At 37.1% G+C, this 25,742-nt stretch overlaps 1 pseudogene; it reads left to right on the forward strand.

Moving 5' to 3' along the window:
• LOC138839867 (etoposide-induced protein 2.4 homolog pseudogene) overlaps positions 1–20,498 on the forward strand; it is a 59,231-nt pseudogene extending 38,733 nt beyond the window's left edge.
• The last annotated feature ends 5,244 nt before the right edge of the window (positions 20,499–25,742 follow it).

Below are 25,742 nucleotides of genomic sequence, written 5' to 3' on the forward strand. Positions count from 1 at the left end.
AAAGAATGGAGTATGCCATTCTCAAGAACCAAATCAGAGCCAAGTGTGGTGACTCATGCCTGTAATGCCAGCACTTGGAAGGCTGAGGCAAGAGGATCACTAGTTTGAGGCCAGTCTGAGCTACATTTGTTCACAGACAGCATGGACTGCATAGCCAAAGGAAGAGAAAAAAAAAGAAAAGGAAAGGAAAGGAAAGGAAAGGAAAGGAAAGGAAGGAAGGAAGGAAGGAAGGAAGGAAGGAAGGAAGGAAGGAAGGAAGGAAGGAAGGAAGGAAGGAAGGGAGGGAGGGAGGGAGGGAGGGAGGGAGGGAGGGAGGGAGGGAGAGAAGTGAGGGAGAGAAGTGAGGGGAGGAGAAAGAAAGAGAAAGGAAGGAAGCAAAATAGAAGGAAGCAAAAAAGAAGGAAGGAAAGGAAAGATAAGGAAGGAAGGAAGGAAAGAAAGAAAGAAAGAAAGAAAGAAAGAAAGAAAGAAAGAAAGAAAGAAAGAAAGAAAGAAAGAAAGAAAGAAAGAAAGAAGGAAAGAAAGAAAGAAAGAAAGAAAGAGAGAAATGAGAGGAGGAGAAAGAAAGAGAAAGGAAGGAAGCAAAAAAGAAGGAAGGAAGGAAAGGAAAGAGAAGGAAGGAAGGAAGGACAGAAAGAAAGCAAGCAAGAAAGAGAAGTGAGAGGAGGAGAAAGAAAGAGAAAGGAAGGAAGCAAAAAAGAAGGAAGGAAGGAAGGAAGGAAGGGAAAGGAAAGGAAGGAAAGGAAGGGAGGGAGGAAGAAAAGAAAGAAAGAGAGAAGTGAGGGGAGGAGAAAGAAAGAGAAAGGAAGGAAGCAAAAAAGAAGGAAGCAAAAAAGAAGGAAGGAAAGGAAGGAAGGAAGGAAGGAAGGAAGGAAAGAAAGAAAGAAACAAAGAAAGAAACAAAGAAAGAAGAAAGGGGGGAGGATGGGAAGGGATGGGAAGGGGAAACAAAGGAGGAGGCTATAATGCTTGATAAGAAATGTACTCATTATCTTGCCCATGTAATTGTAACCCCTCTGTACAGTATTTTCACAATAAAAAAGAAAGAAAGAAAGAAAGAAAAAAGGAAGGAAGGAAGGAAGGAAGAAAGGAAGGAAGGAAGGAAGGAAGGAAGGAAGGAAGGAAGGAAGGAAGGAAGGAAGGAAGGAAGGAAGAAGAGAGTGGAGAAGAAAGAGAAAGGAAGGAATCAAAAAAGGAAGGAAGGAAAGAAAAGGAAGGAAGGAAGGAAGGAAGGAAGGAAGGAAGGAAGGAAGGAAGGAAGGAAGGAAGGAAGGAAGGAAGGAAGGAAGGAAGGAAGGAAGTTGTTCTTTGAGGCCAAGGAGGTGGTCAGATATATGTGCAGTGAAAAACTCCCAAATGACTTCTGGGAAGTCTGTAACTGTAGCCTCTCCCTTCTGAATTTTGCGAAGCCACGTGTAACTGAAAGGGTGGAGGGTGGAAATGGAACATTGAGCATTGAGATGCTACTCTACCCACTATGATAAACTGAGAAGGTCATAAGCTACACGGCTTTAGCTGTTGCCCACTCACAGAACAGCATTACAGCTGAAGCAATCAGGGTTTGGAAGAGAGATTCCCCATTTTCTTCCATTGTCCTGTGCTAAGGTGTGCTTAGACAGTTATAAAGAGGTACACGGGAACTTTGCTAGGTGCTAGTTGCAATGCCACTCCTTGGCATGTACCACTATCACTAGAGCAGGCCCTACAGTCTCCTGATGCCATATCACAAACAGGGTTTCCACAGTGACCTATCCCTACACATTTTCTGACAAATGCATTGCTGTCTGGGTTGCAGCTGAGCCTCACGAAAGGGTGCAGCCATTCCTGCTGGAGTCTTGGCCTGCAGCACTGAGTGACATCAAGTGCCAGAATCCCTTGTTAGTAACAGAACTAGTACAAACATTGCTTAGGAAAACCTCTTTCACCTGATAAGGACCACTATTCCCATTGTAAGAACAGTATCTCTGAATCCACCACAATGTACACTGTGCCTAAAATTATAAATGACAACCAAAGAGGATTTAGGAAAATTACACTATGATGTCCAGCTGCAAACTAAACCTATATTGCCTAACAGACTAATACTCCAAGACACATCTTTAGGAGAAATCTACTTATTAAGAAGGCTACCCCATAAAAGTGGTAGACATACCTGATCCACTAGAAGAAGCACAAATCTTAATATAGGGACCAAAAATATGAAAAAATATATGACACCTTTGAAAGAACATAATAATACCAGTGACAGATTCCAAAGAATTTTATATGAATGAAATACATGATAAAAATATTTAAAGATTTTTAAAAGTTCAATGAGATCCAAAAGAACATGATAAACAGTTAAATGAATTTAGGAAGATAATGCAGGATGTGAATAAGTTCAGTGAAGAGAGAGTTGTTTGTGGTTTTGAGACGGTCTTGGACTCGTGGATCAGGTATACTTTATAAACTTAGCAACCAAATGGTGGGGTTTCATCTGAATTTGAAGACTGGTCATGAAATATCCTGGACAGACAATAAGAAAAGGGGAAAAATTGAATGAAAGATCTGTGATACCAATAATGGGACAAATACTTGCATTTGCAGAATATCCAAAAGTAAGGAGATACAAAACTAATGTATCAAAAATAGCTATTCAATGAAATAATAGAAAACTTCCTTGAGCTTATGACAGATATTGATATCTGTGTACAGAAGATCTATAGGACTCTATATAGGCATGACCAGAAAATATCTTCACCATGACATATTATAGTCAAATGGTGAAAGATCATTCTTTGAATCCACAACAGAAAATCACCAAGTCACATTTAAGGGTATTTCCATTAGACTAACAACATATTTTATAACAGAACTCCTATAGGCGAGAAACAGAATGACATATTTCAAGTTCTGAAACAAAATAACTGCAAACTAAGACTATTGGGAGTAGGGGTGCGGGGTGGGGGAGATGGGAAGGGATGGGAAGGGGAAACAAAGGAGGAGGCAATAATACTTGATAAGAAGTGTACTCATTATCTTGCCCATATAATTGTAACCCCTCTGAACGGTATTTAAAAAAAAAGAGTACAAAGGATCATTAGGTTAAAAAAAGCTTAGAGTTTGAAATTTGGTATTGATAATATTTCTCCCGCACTATTCTTTCTGCTAAGGATTGATTTTTGTTATTCGGGGTCTTTAATTGTTCGATATGAATTTTTGGGTTGCTTCTTCTATTTCCTTGAAGAATGGGGTTGGAATATTGATAGGTATCACATTGAATTTGTAGATAGCCTTTGGAAGTATTGCCATTTTCACGATGTTAATCCTCCCAATCCAGGAGCATGGGAGGTTTTTCCACTTCCTAAGTTCTGTTTAATTTCCATTTTTTAGGTTTTTAAAGTTTTCATCATAGAGGTCCTTCACTTCTTTAGATAACTCCTGGGTATTTTATTCTTTTGTGGGGCTATTACAAAAGGAGTTGCTTTCCTGATTTCATCCACACTCTACTCATTGTTTGCATACAGAAAAGCCATTGATTTTCGAGGATTAATTTTGTACACTGCTACTATGCCAAAGTTTTGAATCAGCTTGAGTAATTTGGGAGTGGAGTCTATGGGATTCTTTAATACAAGATCATGTCATCTGCAAAGAGGGAGAGATTTACTTCATCTTTCCCTATTTGGATCCCCTTTATGTTTGCATCTTTTCTTATTGCTGTAACTAAATTGCTGTAATACTAAATTGAAGAGAAGTGGAGAGAGTGGACATCCTTGTCTCATTTCTGAGTTTACAGGAAATGGCTTTAGTTTTTCTCCATTAAGTATAATGGTGGCTGTAGATTTGCCATACACAGCCTTTATTATACTAAGGAATATTCCATGGATTTCTAGTTTTTTCCAGGACCTTCATCATAAAGGGATGTTGGATCTTATCAAATCCTTTTTCTGCATATATTGAGATAATCACGTGGTTCTTATCCTTGTTCTTGTTGATGTGATGAATTATCAACAAGATCAATGATGCCATAGTAATCAAAACAGCTAGGTATTGGCACAAGAGCAGACCTGAGGAGCAATGGAATAGAACTGAAGACCCAGAAATGAGCCCACAGAACTATTGCCACCTAATCTTTGAAAAGGAAGCTAAAGAATAGAATGGAAGAAAGACAACCTCTTCAGTAAATTGTGCTGGCAAAATTGGTTAAACACCTGTAGAAAACTAAAGCTAGATCCTTATATATCACCCTACACCAGTACCAATTCCAAATGAATGAAAGATCTCGAAGTCAAAGCAGACACCCTGAAAACATTACAGGAAGGAATAGGAGAAACTCTGGGGCTGCTTCGCACAGGCTGAAATATCCTTAATAGAGACCCAAAAATACAACAAAGCAAAGAAAGTTTGGACAAATGGGATTGCATGAAGTTGCAGAGCTTCTGCATGGCGAAGGACATAGCTAGCAAGATCAATAGAAAGCCCACGGATTGGGAGAAGATCTTCACTAACCATACAATGGACAAGGGTCTCATATCTAAAACATACTTGGACTCAAAAAACTAAATCCTGTGGTGGAGGGACATACAAAGCAACAAAGAAATCATCTTATAAATATGTTAGAAATAATAGCAAGAAAGAAAAACCACTTGATTATAACCCCTGTTTTCACTATATTTGATGTTGGTATAATTTGGGGAGGGGAGGGGAAAAAACAAATTGTTTAAATTGGGGTACAGGTGGATCCATTGCAACAATGAGATGTAGAAGACATTATGTCGAAAAACTAATTTTACAACTTTGAGGAGGAGGGAGATGAGAAGGGATGGGAAGGGGAAACAAAGGAGGAGGCAACAATGCTTGGTAAGAAATATACTCATCACCTTGCCCATGTAATTGTAACCCCTCTGTATGGTATTTTCACAATTAAAAAAATATATATATATTAAAAAAAACTAAATTCCCTTACAACAAATCCTCAAAGAAACAACTGCCCAATAAATAAGTGGACTAAAGACTTAAAGAGAGCTGGGAAGGTGGCTCAGTGGTAAAGCGCTTGCCTTGCATGCATGAGGCCCTGGGTTCGATTCCTCAGCACCCCATAAGCAAAAAGAAAAAAGCCGGAAGTGGTGTTGTGGCTCAAGTGGTAGAGCGCTAGCCTTGAGCTGAAGAGCTGAGGGACAGTGCCCAGGCCCAGATTTCAGGCCCCACGACGGGACCCCCCCCCCAAAAAAAAATAAGACTTAAAGAGAAACTTCTCTGAGGAGGAAAGAAGGATGGCCAATAGACATATGAAGAAATGCTCAACCTTTCTAGCCATAAAAGAAATGCAAATCAAAACAACATTGAGATTCTACTTCATCCCAGTTAAAATGGCTATAATCAAAAATTCTAATATCAACAGATCCTGGAGGGGATGTGGCCAGAAAGGAACCCTCCTGCATTGTTGGTGGGAATGTAAACTTGTTCAACCACTTTGGAAAGCAGTATGGAGGTTCCTCAAAAGACTCCACATAGAGCTCCCCTATGACCCAGCACTCCCACTTTTGGGCATTTCCCCAAACGATCACAAACAAGGCCATACTAAGGCTACCAGCACAATTATGATTATTGCACAATATTTACCATAGCTAAAATATGGAACCAACCCAGATGGCCCTCAGTAGATGAACGGATCAAGAAAAAGTGGATGAAAAAATTAAATATAAAAGGATCATAACTCAAAATAATAAAGTTGGATGTGACAAAACCTAGGAAACATCATATTGAACGGGGAAAATCTGAAAGCATTTCTTCTAAGATTAGGAACAAGGCAAGGCTGTTCTCTCTCACCACTCTTTTCTTTCTCTTTCTCTTTTCACTTTTTTGTTTGTTTTTGTTTTTGTTTTTGTTCTGAGCCTGGAACTGGGTACCTAACACTTTTTCTCATTGGGTCGTGCTCTACCAACTGAGCCACATCTCCAACCCCTCCACCCACTCTTGTTCCATATACTACTTGAAGTAAGACACAGTAATTAAGCAAGTAAAGGAAATACAAAGTGCATTATCAGGAAGAGAGTCAACTTAGTTTTTCTTTACAGGTCATATACTTATATATAGTAAAACATAAAGACTCAACCAAAAAGCTATTAAAACTAAAAAAATTAATTCAGTAAGTAGCAGGTTACAAAATAAACATACAAAAGTGAGTAAATGACATTGGGCACATTCCCGTAATCCTGGCTAAATGAAAGGCTTAGATGAGAGGATCCCTTGAGGTCATGAGTTTGAGACCAGCCCGTGTAATGTAGACCTCTCATCTTTTTTTAAATAAAGTGGTAGCTTTTCTATATATAAATTTTCTGAGAGAGAAATCAGGAAAGCAATTCCATTCACAATAGTTACAAGAATACTTAGAAATCAAATTATCCAAGGGTATAAAGGGATCTTTTCAAGAAAATTAAAAAAAAACTATTATTAAAGAAATAGGAAAAACAAAAAATATAAAAAGACTTCCTGTTTTCATAAATTGTAGGGATTAATATTGTTAAAATGTTCATACTACCCAGAGCAATGCACACATTCAATGAAATCTTGGTCAAATACCAATGACAGTCTTCACATAACTAGAAAAATATACTGTAAAATTTATATGAAAACATGGAACAATCCCACACAGCCAAAGATCTCTTGATCAAGAACAAAGTTGAGGCCATCACAATACTTCATTTAACTAAACAGTGTTACACTGGTATAAAATCAAGCATAGTGACACAAAGATTAATGGAACAGAGATTTTAGTGGTAAAGCTGACATCTACAGCCAAGTGACTTCACAAACTTTCCAAAAACATCTACCAGGAAAAGAACAGCCTTGTAAGCAAATGATGCTAAGAAAACTATATTCACATTTAGTGGTCTAAACTTTCACCTCTAGCTCTCATACTCTACAAGAACAATTCACCATGGATAGAACAGCTGAATAAAAGGCCTAGAACCTTAAAACTTCTAGAGGAAACAGAGAAAAAATCCTAGATACTGGTAGAGGAAATGATTTCCTTGATAGGACCACAATAGCATGGTAAATGAAAGTTAAGAAAAATTGGCAAGTTGGGTTACATTAAACTAAAAGCTTTGACAAAGCAAAGGAAAAAAAATCAACACTGTGAAGAGACAACAAACAGAATGGGAGAAAATATTTGTCAGCTATTCGTCTTTTAAAGGGTTAATATCCACATAGTAAATAAACTCAAAAAAAAAGAAACAAAAAATCAGCTTCTTAGTATTAAAGAACAAGAAATCTGTCTGAAAAAAAAAACTTAAGCAACAAGGGCTGGATGAAAAACTCAAAGCCCAATGTGACAAAATAAACCCAAATAAATATATTATTTAAAAATAGGCAAATTATCTGGATAGACGCTTTTCAAAAGAATACAGATGAAAAAGAAATATATGAAAGCCTTCTAAATATGTTTAGTCATCAAGGGAAAACTACAATGAGGTCCCTTCTAATAGAGTGATTATCAAATACAGAAAAAAGTATCTTGTTTTGGTGAGGGTTCAGAGAAAAAAGAACTCTTATACACTGTTGGGAGAAGGCAAATTGGCAAAGCCATTATAAAGAATGCCATAGATATCCCTCAAAGAAAAAAAAACAGGGCTGGGATGTGGTTCAGTGGCAAAGAGCTTGCCTAGCAAGTGCAGTGTCCTGAATTTGATCCCCAGTACCAAAAAAGAAAAAAGACAAAATTATACACATAAATCCAGTTATCCTACTAATATACCCAAAGAAAATAAAATCACACTTCCAAAGTAATACCTGTGTTCTCATGTTTATTCTGATGCTACTCACTTTTTTCCCATTTTTATGCCAGTCCTAGGGCTTGAACTCAGGGCCTAGACACAGTGTCTGAGCTTTTTTGCCGAAGGCTAGCACTCTACCACTTGAGCCACAGCTCTGCTTCCAGCTTTTTGGTAATTAATTTGAGATGAGTCTCACAAACTTTCCTACATTAACTGGCTTGGAACTATAATCCTCAGATCTTAGACTCATGAGTAGATAGGATTTCAGGCTAATTTTTCAGGTAATGAGAAATGATTTTTCTTAATAAAGAGAAGGAATTATGATGTGTGGTTTATATATTGTGAAAAACACTTTTTCTTTAACATTTTGCTGTCATTGGAGTCTAAGTATTAGTGTATTCTACAGAAAAAAGATACTCCATTAAATCTGAATTTCATATAAACCACAGATGTATTTAAATATAAGTATTTCTAAAATATTGCACATAACATATTTATTCTAAAAATCATCCATCATTTATCTGAAATTTGTTTTAACTCAATGTCCTGTATTTTCATTTACTAAGTCTGGCAACCCTACTTTGAGGCTAATTCACTCCTGCCAGCTATGGGAAAATGCAGCCAAATAATAGCCTAAATTGAAATGAAAGGTTTATCTTCAAAGAAAAACTAAAACCTTGTTCACTGTAATTATAGAGCTTTCTTGGTTAAAAAGACTTGCCTGTGAGTAAATGAAGGCTTTTTCTCTCAGTCGTTTCAACTATCTTTTTGACAAATACAAATGCAGCAAGCAAGGACATGGAACTAATAAACAAAAAGCATTTGAGTGTACTTCTGTAGTCTTCCCAGAAAACCTGGTTATTCAGGTGAGTGGGAACTTGGGTCATCCCTGGAGATGGGCATTGAATCCAATTTAGCACACTGGTACATACATATATCTAACAAAAGTGGGGGAAGCAGGGTCTCTAAGCTGGACATCTGCAGGGCTTAACTCCACTGTGCTTCCAATATTTCCTGTTGAGCTCATCAGAGTAGGAAACATGCCTGTCATATCTATCACATGTTACACAGCTTTTCACCTGCAGAGAATGAATACAGTCTAAATCTTTAAAAGATGGTCCAGCTGGGCCCTGGTGGCTCATGCCTGTAATCCTAGCTACTCAAGAGGCTAAGATCTGAGAATCACCGTTTGAAGCCAGCCCAAGCAGAAAATTCCCTGTGAGACTCTTATCTCCCATTAACTACTCAAAAACCAGAAGTGGTGCTCAAGTGGTAGAGCGCTAGCCTTGAGCACAAAGAGGCTCAAGGACAGTAGCTGGGCCCCTAGTTCAAACCCCATAACTGACAAATAAAATAAAATTAAATATGGTCTAATTACTTGTATTAAACCAATGCAGAGGAGTATTCACATCCTCAATATTATATTGCTCTTTGGAGGACTTTGGCTAGACAAAGTTGAAAGTAAGCACTAAGAATAATATCAGGTAATGAAAAATGCTTTTTCTCAATAGAGAGAAAGGAAGATCTATGAAGTCTGTGGATTATATTTTGCTTTTATTGGAGTCTAAATATTAGTATACTCTGCAGGGTACAAGACAGAAGGGACATACACAAAGGAAGTTAATGGAAAGCAATTTGAGACAGAAAAAGAAGGGGGAACGGATCGTCCTTCCTCCAGCCAACTTCCCATTGCCAAAGAATCTTTTACTTGGAAAGAACCAGCACTTATCTTAACATGTTCTTTCTGCACTATTTTCTAGCCAATAACTACATTATTGTTTCAGTCATCTCCATTTAAGAACCTTGATATAATCTTTAATTTCTCCTTTCCCTTCATTCAGCCAGGTCTAATTCTTTGATCCATATTCTGAGTTCATCTATCAATCTGCAACCATCTATAGGGTGCCACAGGCTCTTCACAGGGCTGTGCAAGAAAATGAAATGAGGCTAATTTGTGCATTTTCTCTCCAAGGAGAATGTTGTCCAGTTGTAAAATTCAAATTAACAAGCCAAAACCACACAAAAATTTCCCAAGATAAACTTACAATGCGTTACTAGGAAGGATGAGCATAGATATATATTGCAGGAGTTAGAAAAGGCTTCAGAGAGCATGGACAACTTAGAATGGAAGACTTGATGGTCTTGGGATTATTTGGTTGGTAAGAGAGAAAAGGTGAGGTTTTCCAGGCAGAAATAGCAAGATAAATCTATATAAGTCATGAAAATGAGTATTCTGTGTTCCGAGAAGAATGCAAAAATACACAGTGCAGAAAGTCCATATGTCAAAGACTAGGGAAAATGTGAATAAATTAGGGTGAGGTTGCTATGAAAAATTATGAATGCTACATTGAGAAATAGAATGTTGAAAAAATCAAAGAGGAAGATAACATGATGAAAGGTAAGCTTGAGAAAGATTATTCTAGCATTAAAAATGTAACTGGCCAGCCACCAGTTGCTCACATCTGTAATCCAAGCTACTCAGGAGGCTGAGAGCTTAGGATCACAGTTCAAAGCCTGCCTGAACAGAAAAGTCTGTGAGGCTCTTATCTCTAATTAACCAAGAAAACGCCAGAAGTGCAGGTGTGGTTCAAGTGCAAAGCCTTGAGTTCAAGCCTCAGTACTGGCACACATGCTTACACATAAAGTAACTGAATAAAGTGAAACTACAGCTAGTAGATAACTGTGAGAGTAGTAAGGTATGACTTAACCAACTTAGACAATAGTTGGGCTTCCTTACATGTATGTGGAGAATTAACTCTGTTCTTACTTTTAATGATGGGGGTTTTAATTTGCATCACAGATTCTATTCTTTGTTCAACCACCTACTAATCTGATTCCATCAACAGTTTTCTTCATCTCTGTAAAGAAATCTTGAATCTTGAGACTCCTTACTCATATCATCTTGCATAAACAAGGATCATTTTTCTCTTTGCAATTGAATTATTTTCAAAGTCATCTGTATAAACATTATACTTATTGACAGTCAGTTTGATTCCAGTGCCCTGCATCTTGCATATACATTTTTTTTCTAATTTGGGGAGGGGAAGGGAAATAACAAAATGCTGAAATAAGGATACAGGTTGACCCATTGTAACAATGAGATGTACAAGACACTATGTTGAAAACGAGGTTTTCAACTTCCCGGTTGCGAGGGAGAGGGAAGAGTTGGGGAGTGGGGGAGGGAAGGGATGGTAAGGGAAAAACAAAGGAGTAACTAACAATGCTCGATAACAAATGAGCTCATTATTTTACTCATATAACTGTAATACCTCTGTACAGTATTTTTACAATAAAAATATATACAAAAACAGAAAAAATAAAAAACTTTTTTTTGTAGGTCATGGGGCTTGAACTTTGAGCTTGGGTACTGTCCTTCAGTTCTTCAGCTCAAGGCTAGTGCTCTAACATTTGAGCTACAGTGCCACTTCTGATTTTCTGAGTGGCTTATTGGAGGAGATAAGAGTCTCACAAACTTTTCCTGCCTGGGCTGGCTTTGAACTGAAATCCTCAGATCTCAGCCTCCTGAGTAGATAGGATTACAGGCGTGAGCCACAGGCTCGAGGCCAACAAACAACACTTAAGTAGTAGAATTCTTTCTTACTACAAAAACATGTATCTCTTCTCTTCATTTTTGTAATTAATATGTAACAACTTAATACTTGAAAGAAGAAAACCCAGCAGTGAAGCTGTTAACAAGAATTCTTTATGTTTAGAATTAATTGTTTAGAATTTAAGGTCTTTATCTTAATCTTGTGTTTGGGCTCTACTTCTACCTGTGGAGATGAACAAAGAATATTGATCTACCCAGCAATAAGATATCTATATCTAACTTATGTAGTTACAGTAATAATGGATTTTAATCATACTAACCCTGTATAAATATTAGTTCATGTATTTGACTCTCTAACCTTGTACTAATAGAATTGGAATCATTCCTATCCAGTATGGGTGTCATGAAGATGAGAGATAGTATATGTAAAACATTCAGTAAAGTTCCTGACAAATAACAAGCAATCTATACAGGCTTTATGAATGATAGGAGAGACTAATTAATTGGAGGGGATAGATTCTTAATCTCATTTACCACTAAAAGCAAGAACCAATAAAAAGACCAAGAAAAATCTAAGGATGAGCTACAGCATACCACAAAATCTGCAATGTCCCTCTTTTCTTAGTTTACAATTTGACAAGAATCATTTTTTCTTCGATTTATCAGTATAAAATATCAAATAACTTTATGTTGAGAAGAAAGTGAAAGAGATTTTGTTTATCATTAACAAATGAGCAAATAGAGGCCTAGAAAATGGAAAGTGAGGGAGGGCAGGGAAGATTAGGTGTGGGGCAGGGGGAGGATGGGAAGGGATTGGAAGGGGAAACAAAGGAGGAGGCTACAATGCTTGATAAGAAATGTATTCATGGGCTGGGAAGGTGGCTCAGTGGTAGAGTGCTTGCCTTGCATGCATGAGGCCCTGGGTTCGATTCCTCAGCACCACATAAGCAAAAAGAAAAAAGCCGGAAGTGGCACTAGGGCTCAAGTGGTAGAGCGCTAGCCTTGAGCTGAAGAGCTGAGGGACAGTGCCCAGGCCCAGAGTTCAGGCCCCACAACAGGACCCAAAAAAAAAAAAAAAAAAAAAAGAAATGTATTCATTATCTTGCCCATGTAATTGTAACCCCTCTGTACAGTATTTTCACAATAAAAAAAAAGAAAAAGAAAATGGAAAGCGAATCTGAGAGTTGGAATTAGGATCCACCTTTTTTTAAAATTTTAATGTTATTGTGAAGGTGATATACAGAGGGGTTGCAGGTAGTGAGGTACATTTCTTATAGAACTTGTTAACCCCTCCTTTAATTTTCTCTCACTTTCCCTTCCCTCCAACCCCCCCCCCAAGTTGTACAGATCATTTCCAACATATTGTTTTGTTATCTATGTATGAGTTTAGGATTTGTCTTCATTTATTTCTCACCAAATTAATTTATTTAGCACTTATAGTTGGTAGAAAGAAAACTATTTTTTGCGGCTGATCTAAATCTTTGGGGGTACATTGACCCCCTTGAGAAGCCAATAAGTGCTATGCAACCTTTCTATATAAAATGGAATATATCCTCATTTACATACATAAGCATGTAAAATTTTGCAAGCAATATCAGAATTTAAAAATATGTAACTCCAAATATCCCTAGTCATATACTGGTATTATACTGAATTCTCAGGAGGTATGGCTGAATAAAAACAAAACTCAAGATGTTCTGTTTCTAAGGTTTTTGTTTATGATATATTCTGGCAGTTAATCCATTTGTTGTTTCTCCACATAATATCAATAGTAATCTGTACTTAGAAACTGCAGGAGAAAAACTTTGTAGCATGATTTATAACACAATGAACTTAATTTAGTCTAGGTTCATAGTCTTTGGGAAAAACAAAGCAAAGCAAAATGATTTCATGAATAAAATTGAAAAATAAATTAACTGGGATAATATTTATGAGAACTATGTTAAATGAAGCATTCATTTCCTGATATACAAAGACTCAAGACAATTTTTAATTGTTATTATAAAGAGGTTGTACAGAGGAGGTACAGTTACATAAGTCAGATAATGAGTACTTTTCTTTTCAAACAGTGTCTCCTCTTCCCTCATTTTCTCCCAGATTTTCCCCCCAACCCCCTCCCTACAAGTTGTATAGTTTATTTCCAACATAGTGGAGGAAAACAAGAAAAATAAAAAAAATTATTGTTTCCATTTCTTGGAGTTCATTTTGATAAACATCATTTTACAAAATCATATGCACATAGCTATTGAACCTTGGTGATCCTTTCCTAAGCACATTCTCCTTTAGTTTCACTGTGTGAATGTCTAGAAATCTGTATAATTTATCTTGTCCAAGTGTATTTTTGTGTCTTTTGCCATCCAATGTGTTTACTTGAAGATTTATTGGCACATTCTAGTTACCACCAATGAGGGAAACTATGCAACCTATGTTTCTTTGGGTCTGACTTTACTTAATATATTTTTTTCCAATTCTTTCCTTACAAATGGTACACTATCTTCTGGTGGAAGTGTAGAATCCTATTGTCTATATAGACAGACCCCCCAAATAGCAAAAATAACCCTTAGCAGGAAGAACAGTGCTAGAGAACTATTAATACCAAACTTCAAACTGCCTTACAAAGCCATAGTAATAAAAAAAAAAAAAACAGCTTGGTATTAGCTCCAGAATAGGCCTAAGGATCAATGGAACAGAATAGAAGCCCCAGAAATGAACCCAGAGTCCTATTGACACCTGATATTTGATAAGGGAATCAAAAACACCAGATGGAAGTAATACAGCATCTTCAACAAATGGTGCGTGCAGAATTGGATATATACATGCAGAAAACTGAAGCTAAATCCTTACATATTACCCTGTACAAAAATCAATTCTAAATGGATCAAGGACTGCAATGTAAGACCAGATACCATAAAAATATGACAGGAAGTGGCAGAGGAAACACTAGGATCCCTTGGCATAAGACGAAACTTTCTCAGTAAGGATCCAGAATCACAACAAACCAAAGAAAAACTAGATTAAGTGAGATTTCATCAAACTGAAGAATTTCTGCATGGCAAAGGACATAGATAGCTAGCAAGATAAATAGAAATCTCACAGAATGGGAGAAGATTTTTACTAGCTATGTAACAGAAAATGGTTTCATATCTAAAATATACTTAGAGCTAAAAATAATTAATCCCCCCAAAATCAGCTCTAAAATAAATAACTGCCCCATTAATAAGTGGGCTAAAGACGTAAGGAGAGACTTCTCAAAAGAAGAAGTAAGGATGACCAATAGATACACGAAGAGATGTTCGACATCTCTGGCAATATAAGAAATGCAAATCAAAATAACAATAACAGATGCTGGTGAGGATGTTATGAAAAGGGAATGTTAGTACACTGTTGCTAGGAATGTAAACTTGTTCAACTACTCTGGAAACCAGTATGGAGGTTCCTCAAGACAATTTTTTAAAATTAAAAATGAGCAAAGATCTCTCCATACTTGTTACTACCACTGGCTGAAGAGCTAGGGCAAAAGGAGTTTATTCACTATAATCATTTCATCCTCCAAATCCTGTCCATTCCACATAAACAGAGAGGATCCTGCAACAACAAGTAACAGAAGCAGGACATACTCTCCATGGTTCCACCCATCAAACACTGTCCCAGATCTGGAAACTCTTCCTCTATATAAACCACTATCCTTAGATCAATTCCATCTTGAAATTGCATCTCCATACTACTTGAAAGCAAGTAGTACCAGTAGAGATCAGTGAGAAACACAGTCACATGAGACAAACCAAATAGACCAAAGTAGCATACAGGTTGAGTTCTAGTTTTAATTTCAAATGTCTTTTCTTTCTTTCTTTCTTTTCTTTTTTTTTTTGTCAGTCATGGGGCCTGAACTCTGGGCCTGGGCGCTGTCCCTCAGCTCTTCAGCTCAAGGCTAGCTCTCTATCACTTGAGCCACAGTGCCACTTCCTGCTTTTGCTGCTTATGTGGTGCTGAGGAATTGAACCCAGGACCTCATGCATACAAGGCAAGCACTCTACCACTGAGCCACCTTCCCAGCCCTCTAGTTTTAATTTCATGTGGACTGATAGAATACAGTGAATTATTTATTACTTCACATTTGTTATATTTGCTACAGCTTGTTTTGTGCCCTAAAACATTATTGGGTTTACAGGAAGTTCTATGGGCTGCTAAGAAGAATGTACATTGTGCAGTTGTTGGGTAAAATACTCTATAGATGTATGGTAAGCCCATGTGGTCTATAGGGTCACTTAATTCTGAAGTTTGTTGATATTGTGTTTGGATGACCTATCTGTTAATAAGAGTCAGGTATTGAAATCTCCCCCACTATTATTTTGTTGGAGTCTACCTAGGCCCACAAGTCCAATAGTTCTTGTTTAATCTGTACTGTCACTTGGCACATATATGTTAAAAAGACCACCTTTTAAAATGTAACTAAAGGAAACTCTTCGAGGAGAGAGTAAATGATAAAAGAAAGACTATTGCAACTTTAGTAAGGCAAACAGCCACAAAGAAGTATAGACATACAGTAGGCATAGTATGCTCATGAATTTTCTAAAGTATACATTATATTTGAATAAATAATTTTATTAGGCGATACAATATGTAAGACAATGATATGTAAAAGTTGGCATAATAACAGAACATAAATGAAAATAAGATTTTCATCCTTGTGGTAGTATAATATTATTATCAGAAGAAAGTGACAAATCATACATATGTTGCAATTCCTAGAGCTGAAATTTTAAAAATTATATATCCTGAAATATGTGGATCAATATGAGATTCCTAAATATATTATGTAATTTTTATAGGAGAAGAGAAATAGAATTCATACTAAAAATTTAATAATAAAAGAGCAAGGTTGAACTCTTGTACATCAATAATCAATTGTCAATTATTTAAATATACTAATTAAAGAACAATGATTGTCAAGGTAGATTAAAAAGTCTAACAAAATTGCATGCTATTTAATGAAACGTATTTAAAATTTTACAGTATAGGTAATTTGAGTGTAAAAATATAGAAATTATATAGCATGTAAAAGCTGTTTTTAATAAAGCAAGACAATCACTTAATATCAGATAATGTGGACTTAGAGCACGTAAAATAAGTAGCAATGTCTTATTATGTTAATTCATCAATACTACCAGGACAACATAACCTTAAGTGAGTAAGATTCAGTAGGTATAACCTTAAGACACATAAAACAAAAATTGAGAGAGGTGAAATTAAAAGAATGACAGACTCACAATTGTAACTGGGTACATTAACATCTCTCCCAGTATTATAAAAAAAGATGAATGCTAAAGGAATTATCATCACTATTATCAAATACCTCATATGAATAACTTAAAGGGTGAAAAGTTTATTTTCATTCACAATTTCAGTGGATTGGCTCTGTGTTTCTGAACCACTTGAGGCAGAAAATCATGTTGGTAGAAGTGCGTGGAAGAAGAGGCTGTTCACCATATGATGGGGAGGAGGCAGAGACAGAGGAATGATGGGAAACTAAGCATAACTTTCAAAGGTGTGCTCCAATGACTTTCTTCTTCAGCTAGGCCTCCAACTCTTAAGTTTCCAAAACCTTCAAAATAATGCCACCACTTGGTCACTGTTAGGACCAAGCTTTCAATATATGGGCTTATGGGGGATATTTTCTATTAAACCGTAATAGTACATATACACAATAACATATTATTCAGCCACAAAGAAGAACGAAATAGTGGTGTTTCAGGAAATTGGATGGAACGGGAGCACATCATGTTAAGTGAAATAATCCAGATAAAAAGTCAAGTGCTCTCTATTTTCTCAGTTATGGTAAAACAAACAAAATGAAATTAAATGAACTAGAAAAGCAATCATGTGGGATGAGGGAAAAGGAAGTAGTCTGGAATGATGGAAAGTAGAGAGTCAGAAAGAATAGTAGGGATGGTGGATACAATCAAAATACAATACATTCATAAACAGAAATGTTACAGTGTATCTAATGAAACCACATATCTGTGTTTAAAAAAAGAATTTTTAACAATACAGATTTGCTAATCGGAATTAAACAATATATTATCCATCATTAAGTGGTCAGTTTAGTGAACCATAGTTTGACTCATATAATTAAATATATTAGAGGTTGATAAAAATTAATAATGAAGATCTATGTTGGTTGTCATGAGAAAATATCTGGTGTTGTTAGTTGAAGAACAAGTTTGCAGACTATCAGGAAAAGAGTGGTCTCATTGCCTGGAAACAGTGGCTCACACCTGTAATTCTAGCTACTCAAGAGGCTGAGATCTGAGGATTGTGGTTAGAAACCAGCCAGAGAAGGAAAATATCTGAGATTCTTATCTCCATTTAACTACCATAAAACCAGAAGTGGTGTTTTGGCTCAAATGGTAGAAACCTAGCCTTGAGCAAAAAAGCTCAGGGACAGCATCCAGTCCCTGAGCACAAGCCTCATGGCCAACAAAAAAATGGTCTCATTTAACAGTAATAACAAAATGAACCCTATATACTTAATAAGAGAGAAATTAAATTTTTGATAGGATTGATTATGTTTAAGTGGTAGAATTTAGGATAGATTTTTATCTACCCTCTCCTCCTTGAATTTTGTGCTTCATTTTAATATTTTAATAAACATGCATTAATTTTATATAAATAAATCTATTTTAAAGTCTAACTTGTAGAGTAGAAGTAGCACTAAACATTTAGCCATAGTGTAAGTCCTAAAAGAATTCTGGATGCTTGATTATCAAACATATGTTGATGTATTAAAATTAAGACAACTAGACATTTTTGTTAAATAGTCTCATAAAAATTAATTCAAAAACAGTTATCTGCAACATTAGTCCTGTTTTACCATTTTCATCTATGCAGCATTTTAGAGTTCCTGTTTACCAGTTCCTCGACTAGATAAACATGAAAAGTCTAGCCTGGAGCCGGTAGCTCAGGCTGTAATCCTGGCTACTCAAGAGGCTTAGATCTGAGGATTGAGGTTGGAAGCCAGCCTGGGCAGAAAAGTTTGTGAGAATCATATCTTCAATTAACCAGCAAAAAGACAGCAGTGGAACTGTGGCTTAAGTGGTAGAGTGCCACCCTTGAGCAAAAAGATCCCTTAGGCCCTGAGTTCACACACACACACACACACACACACACACACACACACACACACACACACACACACACACACACACACACACACACACACACACACACACACACACACACACACACACACACACACACACACCAAGGTCTGTTGATATTTTAAAAATCTGGTCCCCAGTGGAAGCTTTCTGGTGGAGTAGGCCTCATGCACCAGGGCCAGAGCTGGGTTGTAAAGGCTGCTGGGGTTCTTCATGATGAAAGATTTGGAGGCATTTCTCTCTTTTCTGTGTAGTTGACAGAGTATTGAGGAGATGGCTAACAGTGTCAAAGCTCTCTCCCAGAATTTGGCAGAGGATTAAAGACTCTGTCTGGGTTATTTGTATCATCTTAAAGCTAGATTTTCATATCCACCAAAAGAGTGAGGAGAAGATCATAAGAGCTCAATAGCTATGTGCATAGGATCATATAAAATGATGCTTGTCAAAATGAACTCCAGGAAATGGAAACAAGAGGTTTTTTATTATACTGTTTGAGGTGCTATTTTTTTCTTTTCTCTTTTCTTTGATTTATTCTCTTTGGTTACTTTTTTATTTCTGTACACTTTATCTTGTATATAAGTTTATCTGATTTGAGGAGGAGAAGAGGAAGCACAGAAATGGTGAGACAAAGGGTGAACCAATTCATCAGTGATACTCACTAGACATTATATTGGAAATGAACTTTACAATTTGTCAGGGAGCCTTGTCATGAGCGACAAAACTGGGAGAAAATGATGTAAGAGGTGTCACTGTTCAAAAAGAAATGTCCTCATTACCTGACTTATGTTAATGTAATCCCTTCCGTACAATAAAATTTTGAGAGACACAGAGAGAGAGAGAGAGAGAGAGAGAGAGAGAGAGAGAGAGAGAGAGAGAGAGAGAGAGAGAGAGAGAGAGCGTGAGAGACAGAGAGCGTGAGAGACAGAGAGCGTGAGAGACAGAGAAAGAGAGAGGAACAACAGTGAAAAAGGGGCAAGTGTCCTGGCCTACAGAGCAAAAGAGAATGAGCCATACATTATTAGTAGAGTTTTCCAGTGCTATGACTGGAATGGTGGAGTATTCTTGTTTTGTCTCCTCTTGTTTAATTAAGTATTTATTCCTGGGTTTCAGTCAGTAATAGCTAGAATTACTGGTGATCCATCACTACATGGAGATGTTCAGTTGTGGCTGGAATTCTTTCTCACATTAATCTTCTGTGCTCTTTCACTGTTCCCCTGTTTGTTCTTATCACATTTGTGAATGTTGTTTGGTTTTTATAGCCGACCTGGCATTGAGGGAGGAAGCCTCATCCATTCCCTAGTGTCAGCAAAATCACTGTTGACATTCTCTTCAACTTTTTGCTACATCTTCTCTTCCTTATCTAGAGGATGTTTATGAGTCTCTTTCCTATCCATTTGTTGGTCAGATGCTTAATCTGTTGCATATGTCCCTTCTCAATTTATGGCACTGCTTTGAATATTGTGGAATACAAGAATTGAAGTGCACCAACATTTGTCAAACATAGAAAGGCACTGTCCCTATTACTTTGGATTTGGTTTGCCCTTAGCTTTCCTCCAAGCAATACAATCTTCATGTATTACTAGTGTTTATCCTCTTTTATTATTCATCATAAGTACCAATGATCCATGGAAAATATATCTTTTCTGGATGTACCTCTTCTTGTTTGTTTGTGTGCTGGGGCTGGGGCTTGAACTGAGAGCCTAGGCACTGTCCTTTAGCTTTTTCGATCAAGGCTAGCACTCTACAACCTAAACCACAGCTCCACTTCCAGTTTAATGTTGATTAATTGGAGATAAGTCTCTCAGACTTCCCTGCCCAGGGCTGTCTTCAAACCACTATCCTCAAATCTCAGCCTCCTGAGTAATAGGTTACAGGAGTGAGCCACCCAGCACGAGACCATGGTAATATTCTGAAGGAATATGCTTTTCCACAAACATTCTAACTGCAGTTTTCCTGAACAGCCCAACCTCTACACAGAAGTTTTCACCATTCCATCCATCTCCAGCTAAATAGAAAGTTACTTCAGGCCACTGAGTTGCCTGCTATTCAGAAGGGATGGGTGGGAATGGATGAAAGCTGTGGCAGCTCTTTATTCTGTTCCTCCTGCCAGGGAAGGCAGGGCCCACTCTGCCAAGGGCCCTCTGCATAGTCTCTTCTATTTTTGGAACTGGAATCTTTGTCTCTGGTGTACATAAGGCAGAATCTTATGGAAACTACTGAATGGACCACATGGTTTCTCTGAATCTATTTTCTAGCATTTTCCAGCCCCTCTACCTGGACTGATTTGAATACTTCATTTTTCTGTGTGCCATTTACCCTCCTACCTCTCCTTCCTGCTTTCCAGCACCCTTGGATGAATGGATTTTATAATTCTGTTGTATTTTGTAGACTTTTCAATTTTGTTGTTTTTCTGTGAAGCACATATATAATTCACTGTCTTGTTTCTTGTAACTCAAGTTACCTTTTGGTCTCTCTTGCTCTAGTGCAAAAAAAAAAAAAAAGAAAAAGAAAATAAATAAATAAAAGAGTCTGAATGGATTGGACAAAAGGAACAACCGCACAGCCAGATGAAGCAGTTTGTGGAGTATATTTCTTTCTTTCCCTTAAAGAGGAAAAAAATGTTTTTCACTATACATTTAAAGCTCTCCAACTACAGAAAGGTACCATTTCTGAACATGTGCCACTGAAACAAAGAATGCTCAGAGATACTTAACTCTTCCTCTTGAGAATAGAAATTTACTATCGGCCATTGCCAGGTCAGACTGAGATTTCAAAGGAACATGGGTGCTGCAAATAGAAAGTGAAGGAATAAACTTATTAAACTCAATAAGACAGTAATTGAACCTGATGTGGAAGAAATAGTTGTATTGTCAAAGCTCATAGAATTCACACTTTATAGACCATGATAAGGACAATTTGCCTTGTGAAGGTTAAAATGTGTTCATGACTTTAAGTAAGTATCACTATTCCACAATACTGTGAAATAATGTGAAATTTATGTAATCACCTAACCTCAATAATTTTTTTTAAAAAAAGACTGATTGGTGGTGTTTTCTTGTCATTTGGGGACACTATGGAGTTGAAGTACAGATGCAAAAAATTTTGCACAAATTTAAAATTCAACAAATGTGAGCTGGTTTTGCATACACACACACACACACACACACACACACACACACATACAATGTGATACTGTTAGCATCAAGAGGAACCAGATCAAGCTGCACATTGGCGGCTCATTCCTATAATCTTAGCTATTCAGGAGGATGAGATCTGAGGATCATGGTTCAAAGCCAGCCAGAGCAGGAAAGTCCTTGAGACTCTTGTCTCCGATAAAGCACTCAGAAAACCGGAAGTGGTGCTGTGGTTCAAGTGGTAGAGCACTAGCTTTGAGCTGAAGAGCTGAGGGACAGTGCCCAAGCCCTATGACCGACCCCCCCCAAAAAAGAGGGACCACCTCTCAGCAAAATAATAATAAAATAATCAGAAGAACTGATCACATCTCATACTACAAAAACATAAAAACATAGTGAGTTGAACACCTGCCTCCACTTCTCTTCCTTATTCCAAATCCCTAGAAACAATGGGAAAAACTATGTCCATGAAAATGCTAAAGGGCTAGAGCCATGACTCAGGTAGGTAGGCTCAGAAGGCTTTTGCCTAGCACATGCAAGGGCCCCAATTAAAATCACAGTACTACTACTACTACTACTACTACTACCACTACCAAATTTTCTTTAAAGCCACTGGCAAACAAAATGGTACTTTTATTGTACCAAAAATTATGTACAAGAACATGTCCTGAAATAGTAACACAAATAATATTGGATTCACACAAAAAAATTGCAGTCATAATTATGTGTAGAAGACTCAGAAAAGATTGTGGGGCCAAAGGTTGATATAAAGTACAAGTAGACAAATATAGAACATAGCAGATGATCTTGGATCTAGGCTATGTGTTTGGCTAGGAATTTAAGTTAGAAGTGGTCACATAGCAACATTTCACTACTAGGCTGCAATAGGAGATATGACAAATTAGACCAAAAGTATAAGAGAATATTTGGGTTGAGATACCAAGAAGGTTTTGGAGTTTCTGGTTCCTCACAGGTAAGCTACTGTTACATCTTTCCTATGGCATATTCCTTTCCTTCCAGATAATCATTGGATATTGCCTGAAATTCTGAGAAATGGAATCTACATACAGGCAAGCAGAAAGTCTCAAATGTAAAGACAAGCTGAGAAGAAATAATCGTCAAACGCTTAAATAAAAATAGCATCACAAATAGGGATACAGGTGGACCCATTGCAACAATGAGATGTACAAGTCGTTATGTCAAAAATGAACTTTACAACTTTGGTGTGTGGGGGGGGGAAGTGGGGAGGATTGAGTGGGGGGACGGGGGGAGGATGGGAAGGGATGGGAAGGGGAAACAAAGGAGGAGGCTACAATGCTTGATAAGAAATGTACTCATTATCATGCCCATGTAATTGTAACTCCTCTGTACAGTATTTTCACAATAAAAAAAATAGCATTACAAAAGATATGTACCAATGCTGGGCACAGGTGACTCATGCCTGTAATCCTACCTGAGGATCTCAGGCTGAGATCTGAGGATCATAATTTGAAGCCCGCCCAAGCACAGAAGTCCCCATTGGACTCTAATCTCCAATTAACCACAAGAAAACCAGAAGTGGCGCTGTGGCTCAAGTGGTAGAGCGTGTGAGCTGAAGAGCTGAGGGACAGCACCCAGGCCCAGAGTTCAAGCCCCAAGACAGACAAAATAGTTTCTAATATAGAATGCCTATCATTATATCAATAAATTTAAAAATTAAGAGAAAATGAATGACTTTCAGTGAAAATTAAATTACCAATTTATTCAAAAAAAGTAGAAAATGGGAACTGGCTATAGAAGAAATTAAAAAAGGTAACAAAAAATAGATTGATTAATTGATTGATTGATTGATTGCCAGTCCTGGGGCTTGAACTTGGTGTCTGGGCACTGTTCTGAGCTTCTTTTGCTCAAGGCTAGCACTCTACCACTTGAGCGACAGCACCACTTCCGGCTTTTTCTGTTTACGTGGTACTGAGGAATCAAACTCTGGGCTTCATGCATGCTAGGCAAACACTCTACCACTGAACCACTAAGCCACATTCCCAGCCCCTACAGTGGGATTTACAAATTTAAAAAAAGAACTATGCTGGGCACTGGTGGCTCATGCCTGTAATCCTAGCTACTCAGGAGACTGAGATCTGAGAATCATGGTTTGAAGCTAGCCTGGACAAAAAGTCTGTGGGACTTTCTTTTCTCCAATAAACTACTCAGAAAATGCTGGAAGTGGTGTTGTGGCTCAAGTGCCGAGCCTTGAGCATAAAGGAAAAGAAAAAAAAAAGGAAACTAGCATAGTGTATAGTGTTTCTGTTGAATTTTACCAGATCATTCTCATGTTATATTAAGCTCATCCCAGTCACAGTGGAAAAAACTTTCCCATATACTTGATGATATAACAACATAGTCCTTATACTAAAATCAAATGAAAGAATTTCATACAGGAAAAATTATATGCCAGTCTCACAGAAGAAGGTGGTTTTAAACATCCAAAACCTCCTAATATTAAGTTGACTTCAATAAAAGACTCAAAGAATCTCTTTCCTGAGTTAAACCAAACCCAATAAACACACAGAGAAAACAGAATAGAAGGGAATTCCCTTTTCTTTTTCCTTTTTTTCCCTCCAGTCCCAGGACTTGAACTCAGGGCCTGGGCACTGTCTTTGAACCTTTGTACCCAAGGCTAGTGCTCTACCACTTGCACCACAGCTCCACTTTCTCCTTTTGTAATTTACTGAGAGTCTCAGACTTTCCTGCCCAGATTGGCTTTGATCTGATACTTTCAGATCTCAGCCTCACAAGTATCTAGGATTCCAGGTGTGAGCCACTGGCACCCAGCTGGAAGGAAATTTCTTTAACTGCAGAAAGACTTCTAGAGACTTACTGCAAACAATATAATTTACAAAAGTATACTAAAGCAGACTCTAGTTTGCATGAAAATAATCAAGAGAACTTGCCAAACATGGATTGCTTGACCATGCGCCAAAACTCAGTAGGTTTGTGGTAGGACATGAGAATTTGTATTTCTTTTTTAATCTTTGAGTATTTGTACAAAAGAGTTTCCATTCAACAAAGCAGCTTATGAAATACAATGCATCTTGATTAATGTCACTGTTTTAATCATTCTCCCTATACCCTCCAACCTAGCCCCTCCCCCAATTTTCTTCATTTTGTAGAATACACATTGAATTTTATGACTGCATTCTCCTCTCCCTTCCTGTCTTTTCATTTATCCATTTCTCTCCCCTTGGTTCTATCCTCACCACTTGTACTGATTTTGTTGTATTTATTTCATTGGAGTGTGAGTTAAACTTCTAAAGAATTACACCATTTGAGTTCTCCCCTTAATCTACCATATTCCAGTTAATACATTTGTGTACACTAGCATAGCACCTGAGCGTTTACTTATATTTTATTTATAAATTATACTTATATTTTACTTACATATTACATTATTATAATATATCATATATACATACTTTATATACATATATACATGTATATGTGATATATCAAATATTATGTTATATATTATATTGCTTATATTTTATTTATTTATTAATTCTAGCTTCCATATATGAGAGAAAACAAGTATCCTTTGTGTCTCTGGGTCTGACATATTCACTTAGTATGACATTTTCTAGGCCTTTTCATTTCTTTGCAAATGATGCAATATCAGAAAATTTGTATTTCTAACAAATATGGGAGACATGTCAATACTGCTGAGCTAAGAATCATACTTTAGTATCATTAACTTAGAGATATGCCCTGTGGGGACTTAATTACAAGACTTGCTAGGGCCTCAAAAATATTACTCAAGTTGTAGCCTGCTTGCCTAGAAAATGGAGGCCTTCAGTTCAAACCCCAATACTGGCTAAACAAGAGACAATCATGAAATTTCTTGTGTGAGCATGAAAATTCACACATACAAGGAGTTTAAGCCAACAAGATAAGGCAGAGTCACATTGCTAAGTCCTATGCAAATACTCATGCATAATGATCTCACTTACATAATAATGGTAAAAACATTCTTCCTGGCTGAAATATAATCACATCATTTTTACTACTTGTCACTAAGGATTACTACTTAGTATATTCTATTCAGCGAGGGAAAACTGTGACTTGTAGAAACATTCTAACTCAATGATTTGACTTCAGTGTGTATAACACC

The sequence above is a fragment of the Dipodomys merriami genome, unplaced genomic scaffold, assembly GCF_024711535.1.
Source record: "Dipodomys merriami isolate MVZ:Mamm:240054 unplaced genomic scaffold, mDipMer1.0.p SCAF_3, whole genome shotgun sequence".
In the NCBI taxonomy this organism is placed as follows: Eukaryota; Metazoa; Chordata; class Mammalia; order Rodentia; family Heteromyidae; genus Dipodomys; species Dipodomys merriami.